Source organism: Quercus robur, chromosome 7 (genome assembly GCF_932294415.1).
Source record: "Quercus robur chromosome 7, dhQueRobu3.1, whole genome shotgun sequence".
Lineage (NCBI taxonomy): Eukaryota > Viridiplantae > Streptophyta > Magnoliopsida > Fagales > Fagaceae > Quercus > Quercus robur.
The window spans coordinates 26,644,519-26,658,658 of record NC_065540.1 but is presented as its reverse complement, the minus strand read 5'-3'; the positions used below and the strand labels follow the sequence as shown (position 1 = coordinate 26,658,658).

General features: G+C 31.6%; 1 pseudogene; it reads left to right on the top strand.

Annotated features, from left to right (window-relative positions):
- The first annotated feature begins 2,755 nt into the window (after positions 1-2,755).
- On the top strand, positions 2,756-13,408 carry LOC126692959 (protein ZINC INDUCED FACILITATOR-LIKE 1-like; annotated as a pseudogene).
- The last annotated feature ends 732 nt before the right edge of the window (positions 13,409-14,140 follow it).

Here is a 14,140-nt window from a genome sequence, read left to right as displayed (position 1 = left end):
CATAAGTTTTTGACTCTTGTAACGTGTGCAGTCCGCCTGCAAAAAGTAAAATAATGGCGTACCATTCACAAGTTAACATTAATAGTGTGTGTTTGTATTCACGTCCACGTTTTTACTCTGCGTTTCTGTTCTTTTTTTTTTTTTTGGTTTTCGCGCGTTTTTGGAGTATTGCGGTTACTGTTCATTAAACAGTAACCGCAAATGCTGACTTTCTGCAGTGAACAGTGCACATGTGCACTGTTTATGGATCCACAAATTTCATTTTTTATCAATTTTTTCATTAAAAATGGGTCTCACAGCACTATTCACACATTTAAAAATTATTTTGCTACAGTGTTTTCAGTTTTCAGTTTTCAGTTTTAGCAAAATAAGTTCTATCCAAACACACCCAAGTCCACAGCCCGCTCTAACATATAAGCAAGAGAGGGAGTCGCCTAAGGCCTGAGTAAAAAAAGACCCCCTAATTTTGATTAATAGAGCTATTTTTTTTTTCATTTTAATATTATTAATTAAGCCTAAATATTAGTCAATAAATAAAATAGTATTTTTTTACGAAAGAGAAATTTTACGTTCACAATATTTTTCACAATACTTTCATAATAAATTTTAAGCAGCAGGATGTTACTGGCTGTTATTGGTGGTTAAAAAAGTAATTTCAGTGGTGGGTTCAAATTAGAATTAGTAACAATTTTTTTTTTGAGAAACTAGTAACAACTTAACACCTAGGATTTGATGTGAAAATGTCATGAATTTAGCACTTCTAAAAAAAAAAAAGAGCAACACACAAAAAATTTCACAAGATTTTTCACAACAATTGAGTTGGCAAACTTTTACTAGTTCTCATCTAGGTCCATCATTAATATCACTTTTTTACTTACCACTATTAATCTACTACATCAATAGGTGTGAAAAGTTTTGTCAAATTTTTTACGTCTATAGACATTTTCAAAAAAAAATTCTAGGTGGTTCATATTAATTAGTAATTTTGCATCTATCAAGAGAATACAGTTTAAGCTATATTTAAATTATTTTTTTAAAGTCATTTTTAAATATATAAAAGGCCTCAATTCATTTTTCGCCTTAGTCCCCTTAATACATCAAGCCGCTCCTGATTAAGTCATTAATACATAGTCTGAAATTAGATATGAGTTTATTTGAATGTGTCTCTATAGTTTTCTTCATATATAACAAGTGACCTCACAGTCATGCGTGATGCGTGACTCACATAATTTCTGAGAGAAAGATGCCTATGTTTTTATTTATTTATTTATTTATTTTTCAAAGACAAGAAAAAAATGCGTACATAATTTATGTCACAACTTATTAGAATCATGCGACTAGTTGTGAATAATAAAGATATCAGAGTTAGTTGCGTCACAAATTCCACATGGTTGTAAGTTACTCTTTTTTTGCGGCACAAGTTGCGGTATAACATTACTCTTCTTTTGATGAAAGGTTGTAAGATTTTTCGCTAACCTGAAAGGTTGTAAAATTACTCTTATAATATAATTTAAATGATAGATGCATGATCCAATAATATGATACGCGCGCTGTAAATTGCTGACCAGGCTCCTACTCTATTGCTTTACCTAACCATGTCTGCTTTGAATTGAAGCCTTCTGACAACTCCAGCTGTTTCACCATTTCATGCATCTGCTTTTGTATTGTTGTGTATGAATGAACGTGGCCTCTCAATAATCAATAACCTTAGTTGTGAGTTTCAAAAAAAAAAAACCTTAGTTGTGATCGCATTTGAATTGTCTTGGGAGTCGAAGTTGGCCCACTCTAAATGGTATTTCTAATAATGCAACCAATGGCCATTCATTGATTTCCACGGTTCCTAGCTTGCAACTTTCTTCATAGTTTTATATGCATATATGTACTATGATTATTAATTTATTATTATATGTACGATCTTTGTTACTATTCATCATCTTTCTCAAAAGCAAAAAAAAATTATTACGATGTTTTTAATGATGGAAACATCGTGTTCAAATTTTTTCTTGTTGCCTAGAAATATTTTACTGCTTTTTTTAATTCAGACCTTTAGTTTAAAGGGTGACGTTTACGAGAGCCGTATAACATTTTAAAATTTTCTATCTCGTTGTTTAGAAACATTTTATAGTATTTTTTAAATTAAGATATTTAGTTTAGAGGGTCACGTTAACTGGAGTCTTGGGGTATTTATTAATGACCAATTAATTTTTTTTTTGTTATTACTTTTATAAGAAATATAAAAATTTACAAAAGAATTAGTTGATTTTTTTCTCATAAAAAATATTTTATAAATCAATGACCTTAGAACATTTGTTATTTTTTAAAATTTTTTTTTTAGTTTAAACATTCCATCTCTTATTATAACTATCGAATTACACAAAAATAAAAGAGCAAAAATACCATTTTGTTTCCTAATTTAGGTTCATTGGTATTTTCATCCTTACGTTTTGGTCAATCAATTTGATCTATGTATACTTTTAACTTACAACTAATTTAATCCCTACCATTAATTCAATAATGAAATTTGACTACAAGTTGAGAACAACATAAACCAAATTAATTTCTATCTAAATATAAAGACTAAATTTATTGTGATCCCAAAATATAGAAACTTAAAATGGTATTTTTACTAAAAATAAACACATTATTGCGTGCTTCCTATTTTACTTAAGTAATCTTAGCATCACAACTCTTTGTACAATTACTTTGTCACAACTTGGATGAGATGAACTACCAGTTTTCATCTCACAACTTTTTATCAACCGCTTGTCATGTGTGCTAAACTGTGGCATAAAAAAATTGTGGCTGTAAATTTTCTCATATGGGTAGAATAATAAAATTGTGGTCATTATTACCAAATAGATTCGTCTGACGCATGCAATGATGCCAGTTGAAGCAGTCAATAAGATGGTTTCCACATTGTTCTTTAAGTTCAGTTTCTGTTTGGCAAAGGCAATTCATCACATTCTTGATTTATTGCTTCTGCTTCACAAACTCAATCCCAGCTTTCCAGGATTCTTGTTTCTTTTCGAGTTCATCAGAAGTAGAATTTCTTCTTACTCCACCAGGAAACTACTTCTTGATCATTTGTGTTTGCTGATCATTGGTGATAGCTGATAGGTTTGTGAGCAGAATATATATATATATATATATATATATATATATATATACCATAAACCAATATACCAATATTAAAAGGATCAAGTTTTGTAGCTGAAGTGGTTGCATATCAAGCTGAAACATCTTTTTGGCTCGGTTGAGAATGGCAGAGGAGTATAAAGAGAGTCTGTTGAAGAAGAAATACTATGAGAATTGTCCTGGTTGTAAGGTAGAGCAAAACAAAGCAGTGCAGAGAGGTATACCTTTCCGGGAGCTTATTTTTACATGGGTCATTGTGCTTTGCACTGGTAAGTACTCTCACCGCACGCTCTGTATATATTTGTATGGTTTTCACTCATGTTTCATTGTAGACCAAGATGTCTCTGCATTTACAATGTCTAAACTTTGTTTTTATGAAAGCAATTGCCCAGCTATCTTCCACAAAGCCACCTTCAAAAGCCACTCTTATGGAAGAGAGTTTTTTTTTTTGTTTGTTTGATTGTTTGTTCGTTTGTTTTTTTAATTAAATGTGAATGAAAAATAAAAACCAATATACACGAACTATTTTCTCAGATGTTCCTAAATTTTTCTACTACAGTGAGAACATTTTCAGACATGAATATTGTCAGAACTTATTAAAAAGAAAATTGCTGTAAAATTTAGTATATAAATTAGGGACATATGATTTACAGAACGTCAAAATTTTCCTTAAATTTCTACTAATGAAGAAAATATTCTTAGCTACATAAAAGTTAAAACAGCAATAGCGTGGAAAACAATATATATAAACTGTTCATATTTTCTATTTTTTGGAAGGAGGGCCACGAGTTACGGGATTAAAATGGTTCATTTTATTTATTTTTAGGATACCCTGTTTGGGTCAATTGAATTCTTGGGTGCCCTTCTTACAAATTTACCTTCTTACAAATTTACTAAAAGAAATTCCTAAATTTTACTAAATTTTGCTAAAATTTCTCTGCCTATGCAACAGCTTTTTTTTGTTTGTTTCAGGGTAAAATATTTTTAAATAAACAATATTTTGTATTTTATGATGTTTGGTACTTTGGTGCATTCGAAAATTTGTGGACAACAAACATCCACGCAAAATATTTTCTGACCAACTTATGCTTCCTGAGTTCCAAAATAGAGTCTTATTACACTCTTCACTTTGTGTCCCTACCATCACCTTCATCGACACCTCATAGACTAATTGTCTATCATTTATTTTTGTATTGTCTCTTTGGGTAAATGGAAATTATGGAATTCTTAAGGGCCTTCTTAAATATTTTTTTAAAAAAATCTTAGGGGCCATGTGTAATTTTAGGGGGGCTAAACTTTATATGTTGATATAAATATATTAAAAAGTAAAGTTGAGCGAGGGGGTTGTTGGGGACACACATAGGTCCCTACTTAAGCTGGCAATAAAAGGATGCCTTGATATAGATTTGGAAACCAATTGAGCTCCACTAAAGTTACTTTAGTATGACTAATGACTATGACACAAAAATGAAATTGAATTTTTTTTGCCTACTTTAGGAAAAAAACTAAAAGTTAGCTGAATATTAGTGGGATTCATGAATAATACCAAAAATGTAAAATGCAATAAGACCCCTAAATAATAGCAAAAAAAGCTAAAAATTCTTATAATCTAAGAAATTCATGGTCAATACCACTGTTTTCTACTTATTTCTGCATAAAATATTTTGTCAACAAATACATGTTTGGTGCAATAAAAGATTCAGCTTGTGTTTCATACACATTCTTGACCCCTTTCACTCCTTTGCATTTCCATTACTACCAATCTACCATGAACTCCCTCTCCCCAGTGCTTCACTACTTTTATGCTGCTGTTGCCACCTCCCTCCCCTTACTCCTTTGCATCGTTACTATACTCTTTGGTGTAAGTTGTATAGGTACATTGAAGCAGAATTAGTGTGGTTTGACTTGATGGCCTAGCTCCATAGCGAAAATCCCTAAGTGGCTACAACTTTGACATATAAAATTGTCTGTTTCAAGACCCTCATTGGGGGTATATATTTAGTGAGAGCCTAGGCTAATCATACACTAACCCTAAGATATTATACAAGTTAGAACGTGCAATATAAGTACTATTGTATATTAGTACAACTTGTAAATGGACATTGAACTTGGACTGATATCTCATACATTCTTAATTGTGATGCAAGCCTATCAATGATAAAGTATCACTTGTTCCAAAAGGTTAAATTGATAGGAAATAATGAATTTAATCACTTAATTATTATTCTTAAACTTCCCTTTATGTGTGTGCTCCAACTATCAATCACGTTGGGACTAGGCTTTTACATATTAAATAAAAATGTCAGACATTAAGGTAAAGAAACAAAAAAGAAAAGAAATTATCCATGTAACTGGATAAGGGATGCATTTTTTTAGTAGTTTTTAATTTGATTATATGTTTTGCATCACTCATATGAACTATCATAATTCATTGCTCGGCATGATTTATTTGCAATATATATATGCTAATATATCCTTTGTGTTCTTTTCAGCGTTACCGATATCGTCTCTTTTTCCATTCCTTTATTTCATGGTGAGTCTATACATCTTATAATTTATTGTCGCCTTACAAATGGCTCTGAATGAAAATTTGGAGAATATGTATGTTTGTTACATATTGGAGTTGCATGTTTAATTCTTTCCTAATGATTCTGAACATCGATGTGTTTAATTCTACATACTCTATGGTTATGTCATTTCACTACTTTCAATCAAAATAGCAACGAAGATCTCTTCTAGAATGTCCTGAATAAATCATGGCCTTTCAGTTTTAAAGAGATAATGTTATCTCATTATCCTCAATGATTAATTGTAGGGAATTCCATATGTAAGAGATAATAAGGAACATCCTAAAGACATATCCTAACTATTGAAAGCCTTGCAACTCTTGAGAGCATTGGTAATTGTAAAGACTTGCCAAAGAATTTAGGAAGATTTCTTCATCTATGAAGTAGGTTTCTCATACCTATCAATTGAATTTCCTAAGTATAGTTAACATTAAGACCCTTTCATGCAAAGTAAAGCTATAATATGCAAGTTTCATTCCTCTCCAACGAAAAATTTGGCCTTTTATGCACTATTATCACTTTTCTTCCGTGAGCTAATTACCTTACAAAGACAAGTTCAAACTATATTTTATCTAATATTTCTTGTCATCTATTTCTTGGTAGGTGTTTGTTTTCATTTTTCTTCTCTAGAAATTTATTGAGTTGAATCTCTATGATTGTGTATTTGAGAGTCTGTCACCAATTAATCAGAATTTGAGACGAAGAGAAAATAATTTTGTTTCAATCTTGTGTGCTTATTCTTCCTCTCTTTGGAACTCAAGAAATCAGACCTTTGATCATCAAAACTTGACAACCTTTTGAACTTCAATTGTTACACTCATTTGTATATGATAGAACTTCTTAAGAATTTTTATTTGTAATTTCTACTTGCAGATTAGGGATTTTAATATTGCAAAAACAGAGGAAGATATTGGCTACTATGCTGGTTATGTGGGTGAGAATAGTTTCATTACTGAATCTTCATTTGTAGTACATTAAAATCTTGATATTCTGGTGCCTCAAGAAGTAGTCCTAACAAACTGCTCAATATCTTGAAGGGTCTTCATTTATGCTTGGAAGAGCTTTGACATCTGTTCCCTGGGGAATGGTGGCTGATCGCTATGGTCGAAAACCTGTTATAATTATAGGGACTGTCGCAGTGTTAGTACACACCACTATTACCCAATTAATATATTTGCTAATAAAATTTGAATGTTTTCTCCAAAATGTCTAAAATGTCTGTTTGTTTGTATATTTTTTTTTCCTTAGGGTAATTTTCAACACTCTCTTTGGCCTTAGTGTAAATTTTTGGATGGCTGTTACTACAAGGTTTCCTTCTTGGAAGTTTGAATGGCTTACTTGGACCAATAAAGGTACAATTTCAGTATTGTATATTTCTTTCACGTGGTAAGGAAGTACTAGAAAGTTGATTGTGTTCTCAAATTTTAACAATTTATTTGTTGGTTCGCTTAATCCCGTTTTCCAATATGTGCATACATTAACTTCCTCCATGTTACCAGGCATATGTAACAGAAATTTTCCGTGATGAATACCAAGCTTTAGGAGTATCAACAGTAAGTCTTACTTATGTGTATAATGTATGTTGAGTTCTTGAAAGTGGATCATATCAACAAAACTAAGAATTATGACTAACATCAGGTTAGTACAGCATGGGGCATAGGATTGATCATTGGCCCAGCTTTGGGAGGATTTCTTGCACAGGTACGTTTATTTCTTGTGCTGTTGTAGACGTCCCTTTTTTGCACCTAGTTACTATGCTGAATGAATAAATAAAGTTTCCATTTGACCAATAAGAAAGAGAGGTTTTTGTTTTGTTTTGTTTTGTTTTGTTTTTTGTAACATAAAAACGAGTAAAATCAATGAGAATTAATAGCTTACCCAGTCGACATTGTGTAAAGAAGTGAGAGAGAGGACCAACTACATTTTCAATTTTTTTGTGTTCTAGTATTTATAAAAAAATTCATTTGGGAAACAAAAAAAAAAAAGACTGCCTTTAAATGGAAAAATGAGAATGGAAGTATAATGTATGAAAAATGGAAAAAACAATTCATATATGTGGTTAAAATTCCACAAATTTGGGTGTACATATCATATTAACACCCAGCTTGTAAGAAGATTCTTCAAAAAGATTGTTATGCTAGAAGACTTTAATATATGTGATAGTTAGTTGCGTAATCAAATTTCTCTATCTTCGTACATAACTTATTTACTCTGCTGTTGTTGTAACACAATTTTGTCATTCAGCCAGCAGAGAAGTATCCCAACATATTTTCCAAAGAATCTTTTTTTGGGAGGTAAGTGTATTTTTTTCAGTTGAATATTTTAAGAAAGATGCAATTGAAACTTCTCACTTCAACATTTTTACTGTTCCTTGACGTTTTATTTATGTGGTTATGATGCAGATTTCCGTACTTCTTGCCTTGCCTTTGTATATCAGTTTTTGCGTTATCAGTCTCTGTTGCTTGTATCTGGCTTCCGGTATATATTATAATTTAGTTCTTATGAGATATTTTAAAAAAATATTATTATTAATTGTTTGCGTCCAATTCTTTTGTTTTAGTTTTCGTTAGCATATATATATTTGTGGCAATGAGTTCTTTGAAAATCTTGCTGTGGCGGATTTTTACATTTTCAAAATCTAAACTTGATTCAAAATTTCAAGCAACCTGAGGAGTTGCAGGAAGTTCATTTTCAAAACTTCATATCTTTCTCTAGCCTACCTCATTATGTTTAGATAGAACTTGCTTGAGTTTTTTTTTTTTTTTTTTTTTTTTTGTTTAAAAAAATTATTGGTTATCTACATATTCTTTTCCTAAATGTGTGGATTTTTTCAGGAAACATTGCACATGCATAGTGGAAATAGCATATTACCTGATGACTCAGATGAAGCTTTAGAAGCAGGATCCTGTGAACCTAATGAAAAGGGAAAAACAGTAGAAACAGAAGAATGTGGTCCAATTCCTAAGAAGAGCCTCCTGAGGAATTGGCCTTTGATGTCATCTATCATTGTCTATTGTATCTTCTCACTTCATGATATGGCTTACACAGAGGTATCTCTCATACCTCTTTTCTTAAACTATATTTATTTGTATTTTGTTGGATATTGGTCGTCCATTATCACATTTCAGTTGCTATACTTGCATATTTTTGTCCACTAAAACATTTGGTTGGTTGCTGTTTTTGCAAGAGTACATAATGTGCATATCAAATTCTATGCTTATAGTTTCATTTTGTAATGTGCTATGAAGTTCTAGTTTGGTATTACTGATAACCAACACTCTCCTGTAGATATTCTCCTTATGGGCTGTCAGCCCTCGGAAGTTTGGGGGTTTGAGCTACTCAACTAAAGATGTTGGTGAAGTTCTGTCAGTCACAGGTATATTCTTATACTAATATATATCATTTTATATTAGTTGTGTAATTAATTTCATTTTCTTCTTCTATTTTTTCTTCGCAAAGGAATTTTCATCACATTTTAAAGTTCTATATGACGGTTCATGTATGTACATCTAGACATATAAAGTTTCTAGTGTTTATAATATGTGAGCGGCTATAGTTTGCCAAAATAATCTGCTAGATTTTTGTACATAACTGAATTCTTAGAGGTACTATCATAACTTCCCCCGAGACTTGTGCTTGTAATTTGTAAGAATATACTTATTACCTAAAATCCGGCTCATTTGTGTCTCTCCCTATCTCAAAAGTAACAAGTGTCACTGATTAAGAGTGTTGTGTAGCTCTTGAACAGAACAATATGTTATGCATAATTTTACATTAAAAGTTGTTCCTCTCTTTACTTCAAAGGTGCTTGAGACTTGAACTTTTACAATGTTTCCTTTATATTTTTCACACTATGAGACAACAATATGACATTTGAGAATGGTTAAGAGACTATATTATTAATGTGAGGCAAATTTTAAATTTGAATAATGCTAAAAGCTTTTCTTTAATACTTTTCTGTTAATGTTTTAGGTTTTGGCCTACTTGTTTTTCAACTTTCTTTATATCCGTACATGGAGAGACTTTTTGGGGCCATAATGGTATCTCGCATTTCAGGGGTAAGTTTCCATAACTCCATAGTAGACCTGCACTTCACTTTTGTGTCCGCAGTGTATATAATCTTGTTTTTCCACGCGTTTTTGGACTGCTTAATCCCATATGCAGGTTTTATCCATACCCGTGCTAGCAAGTTACCCATTGATAGCCACATTGAGCGGGCTTACCCTTGCCTTGGTGTTAAATTGTGCTTCTGTGATCAAGAATGTCTTATCTGTAAGTGCATATACATCTTCAAGATCTCTTTTTAATTACTAATTCACTACAGCAGAATCGAGTATGATTAACAGAGTTATATGAAGATGCTGAGATAAATTTTGATTACTAGAAATTATGCTTATGATAGTATTATAAGCTTTGTTTTTAAAGACTAACTACTGGCTTAATGCGAATTATTTAGATAGACATTAGATTGAAATAATTCTGTCAATGCATAAAAAATAAATTGTACATGTTCTGCTATAAGGTACTATGCCGATGCACAGATTAATGTCAGAAATCAAATCAGCATTTGTTATGTTACTATATTGGATCGAAGATTTTTTGTTGTGTTCGCATTTTCTTGCTACCCATTATAACTTGGGGAAGGGTATATAAGTTGTAGGAGTTCATGTTAAAACAATGCAGAAATCTGTAATTTTTCCTAAAAAAAGGGAACCATCATCATCTGTGGAGAATGCTTGTTGCTTCATAAAGGACCCTATTATTACTTGCAACAAAATTGTTGCTTTTGAAAAATGTTATTGCATCTCTCTAGTTTCAACATTTTGCTATGGTCCATATCATTTATGGCATGACATGTCACAATCTATTTTATTGTTTAGTTTCGGTTTCATTCCATTTCAGGCCCTTTTGTAGTGGTACTTTGGGTTAAGTAATGTGTTTGAGCTTGGTGAGAGAGTGTAATTAAGTGTGTGCGTATGTTTAACAGTTAGTTTGTTTCTCAAAAAAAAAAAAAAAAAAAGGATTTCATTCCATTTCAACCAAAACTTTCAAATCAATCTTGCAAATATAATGATAAATTGTTTTTTATCCAGATATCTTAGTCATCTTGATTTTCTTGAGCCGTTTGAAATAAAACAAAGAAATCTCTAGGCATTTTTCTAAGATTATAAGCAATTTTAAATATGCTTCAAACAAATGTCCTACAAAAGTTAAGACAAAACTTTGGTAAGGTTACTTTAGTTTTGTACATTAGATTCCCCAATCAAATTCAAACGCAGTTGCATTGAGTTATGAAACAAAAACAACTTAATCTTAACCGAGGACAATTAAATTTGATGTAGCTATTTGTTTGGATTTAATTGGAAACCTAATATAGCGTGAATAAGGTATATACCTAAGTTTTAACCTAAAATTTCAGCTATGGGAGTTGAGGAGTTAGTTTTACCTAGATGTAAGTTAGATGAAAAAGATAGCATTTCGTCATTACCTAGTTGTATGTGTTGCCATTAAGCATACAACCAAATGAACCTACAATTTTTATTTTCATTTATCAAACATTTTTTTTTACATTAATTTTTCTTGTTACAATTATTACATGTCATACTATGTCTATGCATAAATAAATTGTACTTCAATCAACACATGCACAGATGCCCTCACCTCATAGCAATTATGTTATATAGAATTTCTTTACAACCCCACCCCCCCTCCCCACAAAAAAATCCTGAATAGAATGTAGGCAAGTATAGTTTTAACTTATTAATAAGATTATATATTCCAAGGAAATAGGGTTCATAGTCTCCTTTTTCAGATTATGTATTTCTGAACTACTTGATGTTTCCATGTAAGCAGGTGTCCATTACAACTGGCTTGTTTCTCCTGCAAAATAGAGCCGTGGTATTTTTCTTTCCTTATTTTATTTAATGTAATTTCTTTTATTATTGTATATTTAAGTGGTGATTAAATCACAAAATGTCTTATGTCAATTGAATCCTATATTGACAATAGGATCAAGACCAAAGAGGAGCTGCTAATGGCATTGCTATGACTTTAATGTCTCTATTCAAAGCAGCTGGTCCAGCTGGAGGTGGTGCCATGTAAGTGTCGCTTAAATTTCTTTGGCTTCTATTTTTATAGGTGATAGGGAAATTCACATATGGACGATGGATCACAATAGGAGTTTAAATTAATAGGTCAACTAAGAGTTATAAACAATAACCTGAGAAATAAATGAAAATAAAGTTTAGCAAAAAAAAAGGAGGAAAAACAATAGGCGAAAAAGAAGTAGTTTATGGTTAGCACGGTATATCACCATTCATAGAAAAGAATTCTTTTAAGTCACTTTGGATGGGTTCAAGTTACACACATTATTATTGTAATTGATATTACACCACTTGATAACTTTCTATTGGATGCAATATTTTGACTATCACTAAGCTACTGAGGAACAATTGAAGTTTCGATCTTATAGAGTTCAATTTTAGTTCTCAACCCATGAGAGTTCAAAGTTTCCTTTTTCTTATTCTTACAACTACCTAACTTGCAAAATTATCAAGATGATTAGAGATAATCGAGTTTGTGAATTAAATAGTAAATAACATCTCATTAATATGAAATTTGGCATGAGTTAATAAACAACAAAACATGTAATCAAATGGTGAGATTTCAAAATATTAATTATATAAAAAATTTATAAATTGGTGCAACAGCTACAAAGAATTACATGTGTAACTTCATTCTTTTTTTCATTTTTACATTGCCATTTTATATTGATTTTTTTACTCCATAATCTCTGATGGATGCATGATATTTTCTAATTACATCTTTCGTTTGAATATCTTGGTCTGTAGATTTTCATGGGCACAAAAGCGTCAAGATGCTGCTTTCCTCCCAGGTATTACTCAACTACGATTTTGATCCTTTTTTCTATACTTGTAAGCTGAACTGCAAATTTCAAAGGGCAATTCTTTGTCTACACCTCACATTCTGAGGAGATTGTCATTAATTTCATAAGGATTTTAGAAAACTCATGCATAAATGCCCAAGGACGAGAGACTACAACTTTAGGAAGCATAGGGTTTATTTCCGAATGTAGACTCTCCTTTTATAGGTAAATGATGGGAGAGGAGATAGGATTCGAACCACATACATGAGGCACCACAAAGGCTATCACTTGAACCCCAACTCCCGTTATTTACGCTTCAATAAATAAACATAGAAAAAAAAAAGATTCGGCATATTGAATATGTGAAAAGTTTAAGTGTAGAGTTCGATGAGAATAGTAAATTAGTAATCATAGAGAGATCTTACTCGATCCTAACAATTTTTTATACTGAATAACTTCAAAATTTGTGTTGAAATATAGGTGACAATATGGTTTTCTTCGTCTTGAACGTGATTGAAGCAATTGGAGTGCTAATGACATTCAAACCATTTCTTATTGAAAGATGAATTCCATGATCAGAGAGAGATGGCTGTATTATATTCGAGAATAGGGGTAGTCTTGAGCAGTGTCAATATGGTAATATACTACTTGTCAATGTTCGGGGGAAAAAAAAAAGAATGAAATAAACAACTCAATCCCCATTTGTCTTAGGTCATTGAAATATTTTAGAAGTTTTCCTTCTAATTGTTTGTAATCCATGTATTGTTATTAAACAATTATATCATGATTTAATAAGCAATTGCAGCATCAGATTTTTTAATATTGTTTTTTGATGCCTCGATCTCCAGTGGTTTCCTATAGAAGTCATGAAGACAGTCTTGAAGTAGGGAAATGGTAACATAATTGCTGTCAATTAAAACACCAAGCAAAATGGTTTGACTAAAATTTGTGAGTCCATGTAGTAGTACCGGTTATGAACATAGAACCAGTCCAGCGTCCAGCCACTTAACAAAGGCACATGAGTTTTCGAGCTTTGGCACAAATCACTTGTGAGTTCCTTATAAATGGGTTCAAAAAATTAAGTAAATTTTATTTGCTTGATGCAAATGATGTGAGATCATTTTTAGACAAATTGAGATGAGCAAAAATATTGGATTTAGCAAGCTCCATAGTTAGTTCTTAGGATGTCGACCGATTCATACTATTGGAACCCAATAAAATTAAGATCAAGTTATGGCTAAATCCACCTGATGTAAATGATTCCCCATCCCCTAATCCCTAGTCTACACCCATCGGGTATTGATTACTTCAGAACTTTCTGCATGTGCAACTGAAACTTCAGAAAATTATTTTCAAACAAACAACAAAACCAAATCATTTTTCTTGGAAATATTTTCTGTTCCACCTAAACAAACAGAACCTAGAAGTGATTCCTAGGAACCTATAGGCATGATGCTATAGTTATTTTGGGGAAAATGGGCTTTCGCCCTTAATTTTTAAACTATGTAGCAATTTGTCCATGTTTTCAAACTATTTAGGTGTATATCTTTGT